Genomic DNA, 19,099 nt, shown 5'->3' with positions numbered 1-19,099 from the left:
AATGACATTTGTTGATCGCAAAGCTATGCCATCATATAATCATGCATTCGTGATTGTTTGTAGTTTTTCCGGTTAAGAAATACAGCCAATATTCCAATATCACCCAATATTTAATAATTAACCCCCTGTGTGTTGTTTAAATTGACTACCTTTTGGTTATTTTGGTGGCTGTTTTTGCACCATTTCCTTCGATTATAGTGACATTTTTTGATTGCGAAGTCTTCTTTATATTAGTGGATTCCCCTGTTGGGAAATACAACCAATATTTAAATATTCCATTTTTGGCCGATATTTAATAGTTAACCCTTGTGTATAACAAATTACAATAGTTTTATGTAGCCTAACTTTTTTAATGTATGAAAACATGAAATAAAGAGTAATATCTTGTAAAGAACCCCACAGTTTTAAAGTAGCTTTCCCAACACTGTTATTAATATGTGTATTTCATTATAAACAGTGTGAGCTCAGATGAACCGGGAGTAACAAATGACTCTCATAAGGACGCCGCTGAGAGCTTTTAGAGCGAGATGAGGCAAAGGGAGAGTAGAAAACGCAGTGATCTCCTGACCTCCAAACTCTTAACCTCTGCCCCGCGGGTCTTCAATGACTCCCCAACACACGCTTAACCAAGAGCCCAGTCCTCCATCTCTCAACACACACTCCACTTTCCCCATCAAGCCCTTTATCTCCACACGTCCCAGACGGACTCCTCGCTCCACACACCGCCAACATGGACAAATGCGCTCGCTGATTACAATTAAATACACACAGCGATGGATCCCACTCCATCTTTCCCATCCTGTTTTCATTCCCTCGAAGTGTGTAATGGGAAGAAACGATAGAGAGAGGGAAAGAGGAGGAGAACGTTCCGCCGATTCCCCCCTCGGACCCTTGACAGCGCGCACTAACTGGGCCTGAGTTATGTGCAGTTGGGTGATGTGTTTGTTTAACCATCTGGTAGCAACTCCTGCTTTTCTTTTCTGGTGATGTAGAGACTGCAAACGGACAGGAAGATCAGCGCGGACACATTTCATACGCGCGGGGTGATGACAAAACGCTTCACACACACTCGCGAGCAGCCTGACACACTCATTAGAGCATATGAGATCCGCACGAGAAGGGGGCCAGCGCTAAACGAAAGAAGTGAAAGATGGAATATCAAAACACATCCAGACGCTGTGTGATCAGTGAAACCAAGTTGGAGACATTTAAACAGTTTAGATGAGCTGTCATTTATATGCTGTCTACATCATCTCTATATATAAAAAATGAAACTTTGAATATCCATAAGAGTAAAAAAAAAATCTACGATTCCAATAGTAAGACATTGTAATAGACATAAGTAATAGACCTTTTCAATTAAGAAATTTTGGATTCAGTGCGCAATAACCTTAAGTTTGCTTGTGTATTAAGTTGTGTAGATGTTAGTAGTTCAAAACGTTGTAAAACAAGAACAACAAAATAAAATATTAAGGTAACACTTTACTTGAAGGGGTGTTCAAAGTGTGGTTTATTTAAAAACTAATTTCAAGAGGATTAAGTGCTTATCAGGGTTCAACAATAAGGACTGCCCGATGGCCCGGGGCCACGTGTGAGAAGTTTGGGACAGTAGACAGGGCCCAGTCAGGACAGTGCTGCCTTGTGTCATGGCTTGGGTTGGGGAAAAAGGAGCGAGGACTCAAATGCAAGAAATGGGTATTTATTAATAGTAAAAATAAAACTAAACAGCAAAATAAACTACCCCAAGGGGGAAAACATTAACAAAACAAATAAATACACACACAAACTGGACTGGGCAGGCTGGGAGGGATCAGAGCTGGAAACCCGACAGGACAGGGGTATAAACGACGACGAACTGGCACAGGACAACAGACATGAGGGGAATATAAAGTAGAATTAAATTAATACACAGGTGAACAAACAGGTGTTAAACATGTGAAACTAATATACTAATAAAAGGTTAAAAAGGAGGGTGGGACTAGACAATAGACGGGAGACAACACAAGCCATGTGCTCACATAAAACAGGACAAGAACACGTAGCCAATGAGAGAACTAATTAACCACGCGTTCGCAATAACAGGACAAGACTGAAGCATGCGGCCACAATGTAAACACATAGCCATGTGCTTGGACCACACAAATAGACGCAAGACACGAGTACAAGATAGATAAACACCTTACCGTGCGCTCACACATATGCAACGCGCATGTTTCATCTCAGCGTCAACCAAAACTGAAACCAACTAGACGAAGACGCTAAGAATGAAACAGCGTGACGCCGACAGAATAAAACACAAACCCGAGTACAAGAGCGCGTGCGTCCGAAGCACGCAGAGCCCACGCGGCCACATTAAGCGGGATCGCGCACGCTCTGCACGGCGCAAACAGAGACACACACAATGACAGAAACAGGACAAGACAGAGCTAGTGTCCAGACTCTGCCACCAAAACAAGAATTTACAAGACCAGAGTGGCAGAACCCTGACACCTTGTCACTAAAGCTTCACTTGCATGCAATAATTTGTCAGTTGTGTGCATTCTAAGTTTGTGCTTTAAGTCTTTAGATGCTACCTTCTCTGTGATGTCGTAAAAACCATATTGCTTTCCAGTTCCTCTTACCTGATATGTTGTTTTGAGCATGTTTTTTTTCCCGGTAACCTGATAACAATCAAATCAAATTATAAGGATAAAAGAAAAGACGTTTCTAACGTCTTGGAAGCAGAGATTTACGAGGGAACAACATGACCTGTGATCTTTTGCATAGTTTGCTGTCAGTATGACAATACAGTACCTGCACATTTTCCATACTGCTCTTTTTGTTTGCATAACACTTTGAATTTTGCTCATTATACATTTTATGCAATTTTTAAAAATATTTAAATTCAAGATTCACAGGCATTGTTTTTGACACATAATTTAAAAGATGTGGCTCAAAATAGCTATTAACTTCTCTTTTTGGGCCAGCGAAAAATTTGCCAGGGCAAGTAAAAATCTGAATCATTGGCCTGATCAGACCAGTAAAAAAATCCTAAGCGTTGAACCCTGATTATGATTGAACGCGACTGGTACCGCATCAGCTCAATATATTGCACCAATCAGATGAATACTGACACACTATAAATAGCCAGAGTTTTCCACTCCAGTCATCTTTGTCTTAAAGAATCCCCCTTCCAACCCTACTCCTCCCCTTATCCTGATATGACTGCACGGTGGCCCAGTGGTTAGCACTGTTGCCTCACAGCAAGATCGTCGCTGGTTCGGCCCCTCACCAGGCCGGTTGGCATTTCTGTGTGTAGTTTGCATGGTCTCTTCGTGCTCGTGTGAGTTTTCCCCAGGTTTCCTCCCACCGTACAAAGACATACAACATAAGTAAATTGAATATTCCAAAATAGCATCTTAAGAAAAACTCTTAGCCAGCTATATCTCAGCACGTTCACAAGCAGGGGAGTTCTCGAGTCCTACCTGAACTCAGACTATCTCTCACCCTTCTAACGGAAGGGAGCCCCTGGCTCAAGGATATTCTGAGCTCAGGGCTCTCTTCCGGGACAGCATGCCAAATACGCTTTATTTTCAATCATCAGCTAAGTGTGAACTCTTGAAAGACCTCTATAACCACAACATGGCACATGTCATGAATGTGAAGGAGATTTTATGCATGCTTATGACAACAGTGTCAGTTAAAAATTGCTCATGTCATTTTAAATGCAAGGATGACATTGTTTGTTATGACAACTTAACATAAACAAATACATCACAACTGGTCTTTATCTTCATCATGACAACTGAGGCTGGTACAGTACCAACCGTCTTTGCTCAAATATGCTTCCACGTCAGGTTATTTGCTTTAGGAACGGTCTCTAACCATGTTACGGCTCTTTGTAGGCCTGAAACGAGGCTCTGCAGTAATTACCCCTGCTTTAATAAAAAGACCAGCGGTTCCTCCCTTTAATCACACACTCCTGAATAATTAACCAGCTCTGTTCTCCACAGCTGCACCTCAGCAGCTCCTTCTGCATGTCACTTTAATTGTGGACTGATAAAATTGCATGATATCAAATGTGAGTTTTTAAGATATCTCTATAAGCTAGTGTGCTCCAAAACAATTTAGAAGATGATGATACAAACATGTAAAGCTTGCAGTTTGGATCAAAATGGATCAACGGTTTAATTTAAGTCACCTCAAACTTCAGTTTTTCGTCAACTCATAACCAATCAAATGTTCTCTAGTATCTGACAAGCTCCGCCTCCTTCTCATTTGCTTTTCATTTGATGCACTTGAACTTAACCACTCTCACTGTCAGTGCGGTGATAAAACAAAAGGCTATTGGCTTTTTTAAAAAAAAGGGAGGAGCTACACTATGTCCCACCCTATCTTTGTGTTTGGTTGAGATTATGTCAAACATCAAATAAAAATGTGCACTTCAGAGGACTTTTAGGGTGCTTTCACACCTACACTTTTGTTTCGGAACGTGTCTCGTTTGCCCAGTTAGCGCGGTTCGTTTGGCATATGTGAACAGGGCAATCGCGCTCTGTTCCTCGCCAAAGTAATCGCTCCGAGACCGCTCTGAGTGAGGTGGTCTCGGCTCGATTGAAACGAAACCTGGAGCGGTTCGATTGCAGTGAGAAAGCGACCGATCCGAGCGTGGTTATATCACAGTCTTTTATGGATAAATAATAGCCATACGGCTATATGAAGAGAGAATTATGAGTAGGGCGGGAAGTTTCGCGAGTCTCCAGATACCCGCAAACGAGTGATGATCTCCCGGTAATCTCGCATCTCCCTCCTGGTCCTCAAATATTCATCGTCGCGCACCCTTCTCACCCCTCCCCACCGCATCTCTCCTCAGACATGTCGCGCGCGCGCACCTTGTCAATCACCACCAAACCACCACCTCTCCTGACAGCTGAGCGGGACGCTGCAAAATAAACCCTGAAACTCTGACCAATGTGAGGAGAGTTTACTAACATGTGACTTGTTTTAGCTCTTTTGGTCTGATTAGAAACTTTGCAGTTTGAAAGCAACCGCTCCAAGAGCAAAGAGCAACAATGTAACATTTGTAATCTCTGTTTCGGAACAACTGAATCGATTCACAGGTGTGAAAGCACCCTTATTGTTTCATTTTTCCAAGTTTCTAAATTTAACGGGGCCAAGCTTGCTGTCACAGGGGCACTCCTTGTCTCTCAGTTTTGAAAAACTGCATTTCACAACAGTTAAAAACATTGTTGTATAGATATGATTAGGGCTAGGCAACATTGCAAAAAAAACAAAAAAAAAAAAAAACATTCACAATATCATGTTTCATATAATTCGATAATTATTGAATATTTTTAACAATCCATTTAGGAATATTAGGATTATTATTTTTTTGGTTATTTACCCACTTTATTTTAATTTACCAACATTACCAAGGGAAATACTTTGAATAGTCAAAAACAAAAATATTTAGACAAAATATCTGATCTCTTCATAAAATAAACACAAGTGTTAAAGAAACTCTTAAACTTGATAAATAAAATGTTACAAAGGTGTGTGCAATGGTAACGCGTAAATATGTAAATACGTCAATAATAATCAGTAAACCTCAATTTCTGTAAATAAAAGAAACTATTATAATCAAATCTGAGCTTTCAAGTACAGAAAACAACCAGCATTCAAATACACACTGCAACATTACAAGTTGAAGTTGACTATATTAGTCATTATATCAGATAGGGAGACTGTGGCTGGGATGCACAAGAAAAGAAACCAAAAAGCCACTCTTGTGACATGCTTACATTTTACTTACTTTACTTTTTTATTTACAATCTTTTCACTACTGCTATACGGCACTCATTTTTGCATGTGTTCTGACATGAAGTCTGCTATAATACTAATGTTGTTTTTGGCGTGTTTTCATAGATGAATATGGCCACGGTGTAAATGCACAGTATAGTAATGATCCTACTGCCGCATTTGATCGTTTTGATAGCATAATATATGCCTTCAATGATTTCTTGAAGATAAATACCAAAAGATAACACAACTGGAAAACCTACAGCAGATTGCGAAATCGTCTGATCTCATATGAAGCATGTGATTGCGATGACATATGAGGGTGATGTAGTGCTGTTCCATTTCTTAGGGGTAAATTTTGAAGCCCTTCCTCTTCACACTCCGTTTTAAGGACCAAGGGGAAGGGGTAGGGTACAAAAATAGAATTGGAATTGGGCCTTAATCTGCTGTTATTACTGAAATGTGTAAGTTCCATACAAAGTGTGAAGCAGATCAGTCAGTTCTACTTACATGAATCTCGGTGCACCCAAATTTTATAAAACTATAGCGATTCATACCGAAACTACAGAGCAAATCTTTTTTATCAATATTAACAATGGTGTTCAGTCAATAAATATCGATACCGATTTTATTGCCCAGCCCTAGATATTATTCATAATTTGGGAGACATTTGTCTCTTTAAAATTTGAAATTTGCAAGCAGGGTGGCCAGTGAGGGGCCTTGAGCCCTGGCTACCCCCTAGCTCAGCCCCTGGCTCAAGTAACAACCCTCATCTAGAGGCAGCTCCTGGATGAGTTCGTAAAAATTCACCAAGCTTGGTGCACCTCTGAAGGATCTGATGGACCCCATACTATTGTGGTGAAGACTTTTCCATATTTATACACTGTTACACTAGAAATAAGCCTGAAAACCCATCATGGTAACTTCGCTGCAGTTAAAAATCTCACTCTTGCTGTTTGTTCCATTGATTTTGTTGTCATTTCTGTCTGGCGAGCAGACATAGTTTATATCTTGCCCTCTCACAGTAGCTATAAACACGGACTGACCCCAGGCCTCGTGCTGACATTATAAAGAGTGCGCCGGTAGTTCAGCGAGAGTCAGTGTTGTGTAAAAACAAACCAAATGCCATCGACAGAGGCGCAGTGTGTCAGTACCGCAGTCGTCCAGCCGAGCTGTTAGCAGCCGCTTCAGAAACACCCGCCTGACATTTCCTCCAAATGGAAAGAGTGCAAAAAAGAGAGCACATCCTGGAGGAAATGGCTGATTTTTTGACTCCGCCGGCCCGTTAGAGAATAGCTTTCATCGATTTGGACCATAAAGGCCGAGCTGAACACTCAATGCTCATGTTCACGTTACACTGAGGTGCTATTGGACACTTGGAGAACATGATTGAGTGCGTATTGCTATCTCCAGGCTTTCTGGCCTGCCAATATTTAGATGTTTTGTTTTCTTTTGCCTGTTCTTTTCTAGATTCAGTTCAGTTTTGATGTTACAATCGCTGGAGACTCAAAGGGCTTCTGTTTGCAGTAAAACACCCAATAGTTAGTCAATAATGCTCTAATTAAAAAGACTGTTAATATTAGGTAATATATATTTTTGTTTTCTGCACTGAGACTATTGGTGAAGAGCAAAACTGAAGTTATAAGCAAAACTGAAGCTGCAGCACTGACTAGACATGCATCAATACTGAAATATTCAAAGCAATCTCACACCAATTTTTAACTTTTCAAAGTAATGCTAATTCTGATTAATTTTATAATTTGATCATCTCAGTATAATTTCATCATCCCCCAATGACGGATGGGTTTAGGAGAGGGGATTGGAGACATGCCCCCTTTTTAAAAGTCATACGTTGTTGTATGAATTGAACTGTATGAATTTGTACAATTATCCACTTTTCTGACAATACATAAAATCAACCCAGGCTCATTGTGGAAACGTAGCCCCGCGGACGTTTCTGCGGACCGCGAGATACGTCCCGGGAGGTATGTATTCGAGCGGTTTTTGTTTTCGCGGATCCGCGAGAGGCCTTTGTGCGCGTTTTTTTGCGTCTCGGGCGCCTCTCGGGAGCGTGCGCCGTTCGCGCCTGCGCTGTTCTCGTGCGAAAAGCCGCCGGATCGGCCAACCCGGCCGTCCTTCTCTTCCTCCTCCTCCTCCTCCTTCCCTAAACCCAAGCGACGGTTTGCAAAAGCCGTCCAGAAAAAATAATGCAAAAGCCTTCGTCTTCGATTTCGACCGCGTTTTCGGATCCTGCCGCATTCTCGCCCTTATTTTTCGGATTCTGTTTTTCATCTTACCTGATTTCTGGAACCGCTGTTCCCCGGACTCGATCCCGGTCGTCGTCCCCGACAAACTGGTTGCATCGGGAAAGCCCTCCATTAGGAGGCGAGCCGTCGGCCGGCGAGTGCAAAGAGGAGGAGCGGAGATGTGGGCGCAAATGCCTTGTTGATGCCAGAGGTCAGAAGAGAATGGCCAGACTGGTTGGAACTTATGGAAAGGTAAGAGTAACTCAAATAACCACTCGTCACAACCGAGGTCTGCAGAATAGCATCTCTGAACACACAACACATCCAAACTTGAGGAGAATGGGCTACAGCAGCAGAAGACCACACCTGTCAGCTAAGAACAGGAAATTGAGGCTACAATTCACACAGGCTCACCAAAATTGGACATTAGAAGATTGAAAAATGTTGCCTGGTCTGATGAGTCTCAATTTCTGCTGCGACATTTGAATGGTCAGGTCAGAATTTGGTGTCAACAATATGAAAGCATAGATCTATCCTGCCTTGAATCAATAGTTCAGGCTGGTGGTGGTGGTGTAATGGTGTGGGAAATATTTTCTTGGCACACTTCTTGGGCCCATTTGTACCAATTGAGCATCGTGTCAACGCCACAGTCTACCTGAGTATTGCAGTTGACCATGTCCATCCCTTTATGACCACAGTGTAGCCATCTTCTGATGGCTACTTCCAGCAGGATAACGCACCATGTCATAAAGCATGAATCATCTCAAACTGGTTTCTTAAACATGACAATGAGTTCACTGTCCTCAAATGGCCTCCACAGTCACCAGACTCAATCCAATTGAGCACCTTTGGGATGTGAGTTCGCATCATGGATTTGCAGCAGACAAATCTGCAGCAACTGCGTGATGCTATCATGTCAATATGGAGCAAAATATCTGAGGAATATTTCAAGGACCTTGTTAAATCTATGCCATGAAGGATTAAAGCAGCCCTGAAGGCAAAAGTAGATCCAACACGGTACTAATAAGGTGTACCTAATACCTTTATATATATATATATATATATATATATATATATATATATATATATATATATATATTAATTATGTGCAGTATGATTTAGAGAGTAATATTATTTGGATAGAGACTTGATTTTGACTGTAAACTTTAAGTACATTTTTATTTATTTTTTTGAATGCCAAGTCTTTGGTTTTCAGCTCCTATATTCTTAATATACCAAAAAAGCATTCAAATAAACATACTACTAAAACTATGTGTAATTTGGTGATTTAAATTAGTTTTGGTGTAAATTCGTTAGCTCATCCATTTCCTCAATCCATTTTCAGTTGTTTCTCAATTTATTCACTCTTGCAAGCATTTAAAGTCTTGTGTCCCCTTAGGAGACGTTTTAAGCTTTATGAGAATGGACTTTATTTGATTTATTGAGTAATAGTTTTACGCTACTGAAACTCATCATCAGGTCTTCAACACTGTAAAAAAAACGCTGGGTTCCAGACAACTGATTTGTGTTGGGACAATATGAAGGAATTAAGTTCACTGATTAGTGAAATTTAATACAAATTTAGGTGGATTGAACCTAAATCCGCAAGAATTGCTTTGTTTCAGCTCATTTAAAATAAGTAGCTCGAGCAAACAGCAAATGCAATTGTTTGAGTCTATATATAATTTTTTTTTGATACAACAGTGCATTGTTACACCAATAACCAACACTGACTTGAATTGTGACCTTATTGCTGTTTATTTAGAGCAGTTTTACCGCCAGAGATATCGATCAAACATAATATGTTGCTATTTTGGATTTATTAATTATTCAAGGTTGTCATAGGGTCATTTTAAGGTGTATTTGTTACATATAACTATTTATTGTATGGTTGTATAACTATTGTTACTATTTATTTGACTACAGAGTAATATTAATTATTTACATGAACTTACTATAGTTAGTTACATGTACTTGTGCATAATTAACTGTAATTACTATAGTAAGTACATTGAATGTGTAAAAAGGACACCTTGATTAAAGTGTAACCTGTATTTTTAGATTTGTATTTTTGTGAAAATGTAACACTCCCCATGAGAAAAACGATTCATAAATCATACAGAATTAAATATTTTTAAATGTAAAAAATGAAACACTTTAGTTTAACGATTCAAACCATTTACTACTGGCTTATTACCTGCCTATTACAAACAAACTTATTGTTTATTATAAAGTGTGATCTAATTTTCCATCCTTAATCCTACTCAATACCTAAACCCAAATACTAACTTAATAATTATTAATTAGCAGCAAATTATTTTTAGATTATTGAGTTAAAAGTCTTAGTTAATGGTTTGTTAATTGCATAAATTCTAAAAAAAAATAAAGCATGACCAAACAATTCTGTTAAAAATCAGTACGAGAAGTCACAGTGAAAAATAAAAACCTAATGTGTGTGTTTTCTTTGTGTGTGTGTGTGTGTGTGTGTGTGTAAATGAAATATACATCTGCACCATTTACAGTAAATATCTCTAATATTTTAATCTAAAGAAATGTGACAGTGAATATCTAAAAAAAATAATTATTTATATATATATATATATATATATATATATATATATATATATATATATATATATATATATATGTATCATTTTTAAAAATATCATATAATGCGATCTAATGAATTCTGATGCATTGTAGATCGAATCAAGATTTCATAGTTTGGTCCAAGAAAAAAAAAAAAAGAAGTTGCGCTGAGCCTGACAGCCCAAATTCGTATTTATGAAGGCCATTTTTTAAGATCAGCGAGCCATTTGTCATAGCTACATTTGCAAAAGCTGAAATATAAAATGGTCAGACTCTTTTAAATCACATTTGGGCCATCGCTACATAACGTCTTTCAGCGATGTGAAAAGTGCAGGGTGAGCGCCAGGCCTCAGGATTTCCACTGATATAAAGTGATCGAGTGTTTCTTACCCCTGCCGAGGGAACAGCTTTGAAACACATTACTGTGTGAAAGTGTCTGTGCGAGTGACCTTTTCTCTCTCTCTCTCCTGACCCCCAACTCCTCTCTCTTCAGCTTCAGAGATGCAGAGTTCAGCTCATATTCCCTTTCACCCGTCCAGGTGCGGACGGCTGGACTTGCTGCGAACCGTACCCACTCACAGACTCTTAGAACAGAGCCAATATTTACGCCCCGATGTGTGCTTTTTATTTCTGTCCTCGACATGGGGTTTAAACAATAAGAAGAGGAGATATTTTAAATGGATTTTAACTTGGGAATTTATGATGCTTAAGCTAAAAGCTTAAGTGCCAAAACAGTTGCACTTGTTTTCTGCACAGTCTTTTAGTATATATAAATATATATATATATATATATATATATATATATATATATATATATATATATATATATGCATTTTAGTGTTACTATACAGATAACAAGACTCGGCCATGTGAATGAGTGAGCGTGTTGCTTAAATAGTGTGCGTAATCAGTCGTTGACAATCCTCAGGTGGTGCGAGTGTAAGCAGTCTAAATGAGGAAGCATGTGTAAGTGTGAACGGAGTGCATGTATGAATATGTAATCCAGAAATGGCGGATTTGTAGTCCATGGTTATTGTGAATGAGATCCAGCGATCTTATGAAGAACGATCACTGGTAATCGTGTCAAAATTATATATTATAATAATGTTTTAAACTAGAAGTGTTGCAGGAATGCTTTCCCTCAAAGTGTTGTTTAATTTTAATAACTACCTGCATCGTTCTGTGAATTCATTCATTCATTTTCTTGTCGGCTTAGTCCCTTCATTAATCCAGGGTCGCCACAGAGGAATGAACCGCCTCTGTGAATTACATGACTTTAAAATATATAAACGTTTTATTTTTTGTGTGCACAAAATTCCTTCATGTTGTCCCAACACAAACAGATTGAGGTAAAACTTGATGTTGTTGTACCAATTAAAGTGGATTGAACATAAAACAATCAAGTTGTTCAAAAAATCTCAAGAATTGCATTGAATCAGCTCATTAAGTAGTTTGAACAAGCAGAATAACTCTGTTTTTTTCTGAATGTACAATACACTGTAAAAAATGCTGGGTTCCTCACAATCGATTTGTGTTGGGACAACATGAAGGAATTAAGTTAACTAGGGCTGTGCAATTAATCGAAAATCCGATTTCGATTTTGGCTTTTAACGATTATGAAAAACCATTAATCGAGATAAACGATTATTCCATCACATACCGCCCCCTTTCCAGTTGTACACGTGTGAAAACTCTTTGCCTCTGCAAAGCTCAGTTCCACATGAAAATGACTAAAAGCATGTGCTGTAATGTCACTTTTGCAGCACGGGATGCGCATCATTCATAATTTTAAAAGCGCAAAAGAGCACGTGCTGTTGTGTGTGCGCACGTGCCGTGTCTGGCCTCGGACAGCAGAGCACACACACATCTAAACGCGATCTTAATGTTAGCGATTTAATGGTCAAATACATGCACATTTGTGTCAGAGCGCGGAGTTTATTGATTATTCATATTAACCCCCATTTGTGTAATAAACAAACAAGTTGAGAATCAAAAGACACGTGAAAGAGAAACCATATCAGAGCCGCACTATTCTTAAAAAGACAGCTTGCGATATTCCTGCTGCTGCCGACTGTTTTTATTATTAATCAATAATAAAATCAAAAATACAGTGAAGATGCTTAAAGCACAGTTTAAACATAACAGATTTAATAACTCATTTCTAAAAACTGATTACTTTTATCTTTGCTATGATGACAGCACATTATATTTTACACATTATATTTATAGATATTCTTCAAGATACTAGTATTCAGTGACATTCAAAGGCTTAATTTGGGTAAATAGATAAGTCATTGTATAACAGTAATTTCTTCTGCACACAATCAAACATATATATTGCTTAAAGGGGCTACTAATATCGAGCTATTATAGGTTTCAAAATATTCAAACCTGTTTTTATTCTAGCTGAAATAAAACAAATATGCCTTTCTCCAGAAGTAGAAAAATTTATAGGAAATACTGTAAAAAAAAACCTCTATTAAACATCATTTGGGAAATATTTATATATAAAAATAAATTCACAGGAGGATGAATAATTTTGACTTCAACTTATAATCATTTTGAATAATCGATTACAATTATGACCAAAATAATCTTGATTATGATTTTTCCCATAATCGAGCAGCCCTAAAGTGAACCTGTTTTTTTATTTTAATTAAGTTGCCCCTCCCAAAAAACAAAACATTTTTTTTTTTATTTCAGCTCATTTTCAATAAGTAGTGAACAAACAGCAAACACAATTTACTGAGTGTACATCAGCACTCCAGTTTGTCCAGTGAACTCCCCTCAGAGTGATTCCCTACTTCTAAAAAAACACTGATTTGTGATTATTTTGTAGACTACATGATCTGTAACCTCACGGTTCATTTCAAATGGCCCACAAATGAAGCCATTTCACATTTCAGAACTCGTGGAAAGAGATTTAGTGATTAGCCTAGCCGCCGCGCGAGCGTTACTAATGACAGCGCTGCTTCCAAGCGGTCAGTTGAGCTTTGTTTTTACCTTCCACCTCTTGAACGTCCCTCAGTTCCACCTTCATTTGTGAGGCATAAACATTTGCCTGAACCGAGCACAGGGAGCTCATTTCTCAGCGCTGCGGCCCGTGGACAGTTGTCCTGTGGGTTAATGGCTCGCCAGAATCAGAGCAGATGAAAGAAAGCAAAGGGCCCTCGTTTTCTCTCATTAATCATGCTTGTTTTCTTTTGCCTGATCTTTTCACCCAGCTTTAAGGACCTGTCCGCTTGACTCGGGGCTCGTCCGAGGTGCAAAGGGCCACCAGGGGCCCCGAGGAGCCTCTCGATCTCTCAGCTAAAATATCCTCCGGGGGTTGAATCAGACTGTGCTTTAATGGCTTTTGTAATGGCGAATTATAAAGGCGCTACAAGGGGGAAGATTAATCGAGGGTGGTCTGAAGGCTAGGCTACGTGGTAACCTGAGAAAGTTACGAAATATGAAGCGCGCTGCCCTTGTGACAATGCTAACGCTGACATATAAACCTTGCGACGTGACGTCCGGGTGTGTTTTTGTTGCCCGCGGGCAACATGACCGCCGAAAAATCATTATCATTTGTAATATTAACGAATTGTTTTGTCAGCTTTTTCAACGGCATCATCATTCCTGTGCTAATAGATTGGGTGGGCGATCGGGGCCTTAAATTCACCCTCAGGCCCAAACGGGTGTTTGTGTGTGTGTGTGTGCTGTCAAAATTTAGCCAAATACAAATTAGAGACAAATTGAGTACTAAAGACACTGTTGCTTTTAAAGCAACATGAGCTTTTACAACAAGTTTTGAGAGTCCATGTTGCTAAAAAATAGGTTTTGACTTTCCATGACACACAAAAAAATAGGTTTTGAGTTTCATGTTTCTAAAAAATATATATTTGGAGTTTCCATGACACTGAAATTGCGGTAACACTTTACAATAAGGTTCATTAATTAATGTTAACTAATGCATTAACTAACATGAACAAACAATAAACAATGCATTTACTACTGTATTTGTTCATGTTAGTTAACGTTACGTAATGAAAATACAGTAGTTCATTGTTAGTTTGTTAACTCATGGCACATTAACTAATGTTAACAAGCATGGACTTGAATGTTAATAATGCATTAGTAAATGTTCAATTATGATTAATAAATGGTGTACATGTGATGTTAATGATTAGTTCGTGTTAGTAAATGCATTAACTAATGAACCTTATTGTAAAGTGTTACCGAAATTGTTTTATGATTCCATGTTACTAAAAAAATTAGTTTTGAGTTTTCATGACAAAACCCATTTAGGTTTTGAGATTGCACGTTACTAAAACACATATGTTTTGAGTTTCCATAAAGTTAGGTTTGGATTTTCCATGCCACTAAATTTAATTATTATATATCATATTTTTAGCTATAATTAAAAAAAAATTTAAATTATAGAGAAAAAAAAAGAATAGATAATTGTACTAACCTGTATTTAAAAAAAAAAAAAAAAAAAAAAAAAAAAATATATATATATATATATATATATATATATATATATATATATAAAAACTAAGGCATTTTAAGTGTTGAATGAATTTGATATATTTTTCAAGAGTATTTATTTAGAACTAATGAGACATTAATCACAATGGCTAAACGTGTATGTTTGCTTAATGATATCTAGAAATGAAAAAGTATCAGATGCTCTGTAAACATTTGCTCTGGGAAAGACTGCTAAATTTGTCTCAGATGGACTGACAATAAATTTAAATTATAAGGACTATATATATATAGCCATATATACATACACGTTTAGCCATTGTGATTACTGTCTCATTAGTTCTAAATAAATACTCTTGAAAAATATATCAAATTCATTCAACACTTAAAATACCTTAGTTTTATATATATATATATATATATATATATATATATATATATATATATATATATATATATATATATATATATATATATATCCCTTTAACTACTAAATTTGGATTGCATTTCACACTCAATGCATTTTTTTTCAACACTTTCCATCATTTCTAAAATATCAGCCTCTACCAAATGGTTGATATGTTGGTTTATGGTAAAAGTATCAGACGTAATACATATACTACATGAAAAATGTAGTATTACCATTTTATGAAAAATCTAAATCTAAAAAATACTCAAAATAAAACATTTTTGAATACTAAATCACCTTTATTTTTTAAAGTAAGAATATTTCAGATTCCCATTTAACATGTTTTCTTGTTATTTTTACAATAAAAACTATATCAAGTGTAGTAGTACAACAGGATGTTTGTTTGATTTTTATTTTATTTTTTTGTAAACCAACAATGCTGTGTGTGTGAGCCATTATTTAAAACAGTAAAACATGGTCAACCATTTGGTAAATTGGCAATTTTATTTTTTATTTTTTAATACTTGTATATTTGTTAATATGTAATATTTTGTATGTAAAAACATGTTCCTTTAATGCCATTTTCATGTTTATTCATTTAGTAATTATTCAGTCATTATTCATTTAGTAATTATTTCACATTTAGCAATATATAATGTTTTAATTGATTGGCTGTTTAATGAAATGTACTAAATCTATCAAAAGTACATAACTATAACTATATATATGATTATTTTGAGCAGTTTCAGCACAATTTTTCTTTTCTAGAGCAGTGAATCAGTAGACTAAAATGAATTCTGAATGATCACTGTAAAACAAAAAAAAAGATACTTAACATATAAAAAAGAGATCTACCAACTACCTGTGGCGTTATTTCAATGAAAAAAAAAAAGCAAAAGCCCTCGTCTTTGATTTCGACCGAGTTTTCGGATCCCGCCGCATTATCGCCCTTATTTTTTGGATTCTGTTTTTCATCTTACCTGATTTCTGGAACCGCTCTTCCCCGGACCCGATCCCGGTCGTCCCCGCGGCCGGCTCCTCCTCCTCCGGGCCTCCGCTCCGCTGACGTAACGCTGAGAGCTAAGCAGATAAACTGGTAGCAGCGGGAAAGCCTTCCATTCGGAGGCGAGCCATCAGCCGGCGAGCGCGAAGAGGAGGAGCAGAGCGGCACCACACCGCCCCGCAGCGTTCGCTCGAGAAAAACTAAACACGGTCATACGTACCTCTGGCCACGTAAATCGTGGCCTCCAGAAACGTCCATGGGGCTACGTTTCCAGAATGAGCTTGGGTTGCTGAAACGCCAACTGAGCCAAGGATTGAACCAGCGACCCAGCGACCTTCTTGCTGTGAGGCAACAGCACTACCAACTGCGCCACTGCTTCACCCCTGTTTTGGTTTATTGTATTAATTCAATTACATATTCCTTGTTTGTATTTATATTTTTTTATTTATTGTTTTATTTTATTTTATTTTTATATACTTATTGCCTTTCATCTAAACATTTCCAAGGACCCCCCAGCACTCTCTTGTGCCCCCCTGGGAGTCCCAGGACCCAATTTTGAAAACTACTGACTTAACCAGCCCTTAAACTAAACCTGTCCTTAACCTTAACCAATATCCCACCTCAGGATCAACAAACTTTTTCTTTTTTGCAATAAATTATGCAAAATAAGAATATTATATATAAAATTTAATCTTTTTTATGTAAGTACACAATATTTAAACATAATAACCAATAGAAAATGAGACCCAAAATCCTAAATTTGTTACATCGAAACTAAATACTCTAAATGGAGCAGTAAAATAAGAGTCTGAGTTGCGCTTCTTTTGTTTTTGTTTTCTGCTGCTCCTCGAAGAGACCCTGAGCTGGAACCCGAGCACTTAACCCTCCTTAAGAATACAAAACACACACACACAAAAAAACAGAAAAAAGCTAACGAAATGGGAGGCCATTGGGAGCCCTCATATCTCATCTCTATTAACGGGTTTACTGGTGACCCCAGGGGTCCTCGTAAAAGTTTACGCCCAGGTTTCGGGCCGAGTCCTCTCAGAAAGAATGAAAGAAATGGGCTAGTTTATGGTTCGCCTTCAGGGTTTTACTGCATGTTTTACTAAAGCTCTGGTTTTAACAGACCCTGGTTCTAATTAGCCAGGCAGTGGCACCGCGGCCGAACCGAAAACCTTCCTTTCTTCTCGGAGGGAGAAAGTTGAGCGAGAGAGAGCGTAATTGACTGTTGATCTGGGAGGACACACGTAGGTCAGGTTGGGAGGTGAAGGAGACCAGTATTGGCTGAGATATGCTGCCACTTCAGGAATGTAATGAACAGCTCCAGTCATAAAACGCTGGGCCCCGTATATCATATCTTTTCTAAACACATTTGCGGTGCAGAGGGTAAATCTGCGTTACCTCGGCCGTCAGGAATGTCTTCACGGAGAGACGAGAGAGCACATCATCCAAGATGAAACGGAAAAGCCGAGCGCTTTCAGCAAGTGCCATGACTGTGAAAAAAAGAAAAAGAACAAGAGAGAGACGGGTTATCGCAAATCACAACACATGAGCTGTGAACAAAAAGAAGTAGTGCTGGAGAGCAGTGTTAGGGTAAGTTACTTTAAAAAAAGTAATCGATTACTACTGGAACATTGTAATCTGATTACATTACTAATTAATTAATGTAAAAAGTAATCAGATTACAAATTATTTCACTTTGAAGTTACTTTCAAAACATATAAAATATACCAGTAAAAATACAAAATAGAGTGCATCTTTCAATTTAATATTGAAAATCATTAATATGAAAAACATTTTCTATCAATTTCTATAGCTTCCGAGAATCCATAAAGTACCACATAATGATAAATAATGTTATAATAGCTGTTTCAACATAAGGCTATGATTTTATTGCCTCTTATTACAGTTATGAAATAGTTTGATAACAAACAGGAAATGTTTATGGGTTAATGACATGACCACATTAAATTGGTCTACAATTGAAACAAAAGTCTTCCATGGAAAAGTAAATGCTATGTTGAACAAACTTTCACAACTTTCTCACCATCATTTGACTTTAAAAATGTCTAACTGGTTAAGCTACAACACATTATACCTATATACAGTAACTCTTTTTTGTTTTAAACATGAACAAACTGTTATTCAGTAGGACTACATCACACATCAATGTTCAAAACTGTATCCCTAACCATATGCAAGTGTTTCAGTATAAGTTAATGATTTGCAATTTCAGCTCACGGGTACGATTTCGCGGGAAATGTCAATTTGACGTCATTCCGCTTTGCGAGGTTACATCTGTAAACAGAAAGAAGACTCGGTTGTGTAGGTTATTTTGTAGTCATCTACGGCTTGTTATTTGTTACAGCTTTAACTAATGATGAATTCTCAAAATATGAAGGCTTAGAGGTAAATAATGCGCTACGAGAAAAAAAAAACTCTTTAATAAGATCTGGGAAATCATCTGTACACATCACTTATATGTTAAATCATTAACTATTACATTTGCTTATAACATAAGTGCAAGTTGCTTACTTGTTCAGATGACATTTCCACCCATACGCCTTCACAGACATTTCAATTCAGATTCGAGCCGAGGATTCCGCT

At 37.7% G+C, this 19,099-nt stretch overlaps 1 long non-coding RNA gene across 3 annotated transcripts in view; it reads right to left on the bottom strand.

Moving 5' to 3' along the window:
- The window catches only part of LOC137487508 (uncharacterized), a 51,155-nt gene extending 32,077 nt beyond the window's left edge, over window positions 1–19,078 (bottom strand). For 2 of the 3 annotated variants that reach the window (XR_015507133.2, XR_015507135.2), the window contains exons 1-2: window positions 19,028–19,078; window positions 17,894–17,985 (exon numbers count right to left, since the gene is read on the bottom strand). This is a non-coding gene — a long non-coding RNA (uncharacterized LOC137487508). Of the gene's footprint in view, window positions 1–17,893; window positions 17,986–18,733; window positions 18,791–19,027 lie in introns of all 3 variants that reach the window. The other variant, XR_015507134.2, reaches the window with a different exon arrangement.
- Window positions 19,079–19,099: the final 21 nt, after the last annotated feature.

This window comes from Danio rerio, chromosome 14 (assembly GCF_052040795.2).
Source record: "Danio rerio strain M-AB ecotype USA chromosome 14, GRCz13ab, whole genome shotgun sequence".
Classification (NCBI taxonomy): Eukaryota; Metazoa; Chordata; class Actinopteri; order Cypriniformes; family Danionidae; genus Danio; species Danio rerio.
This window is presented reverse-complemented; position numbering and strand designations above follow the sequence as displayed.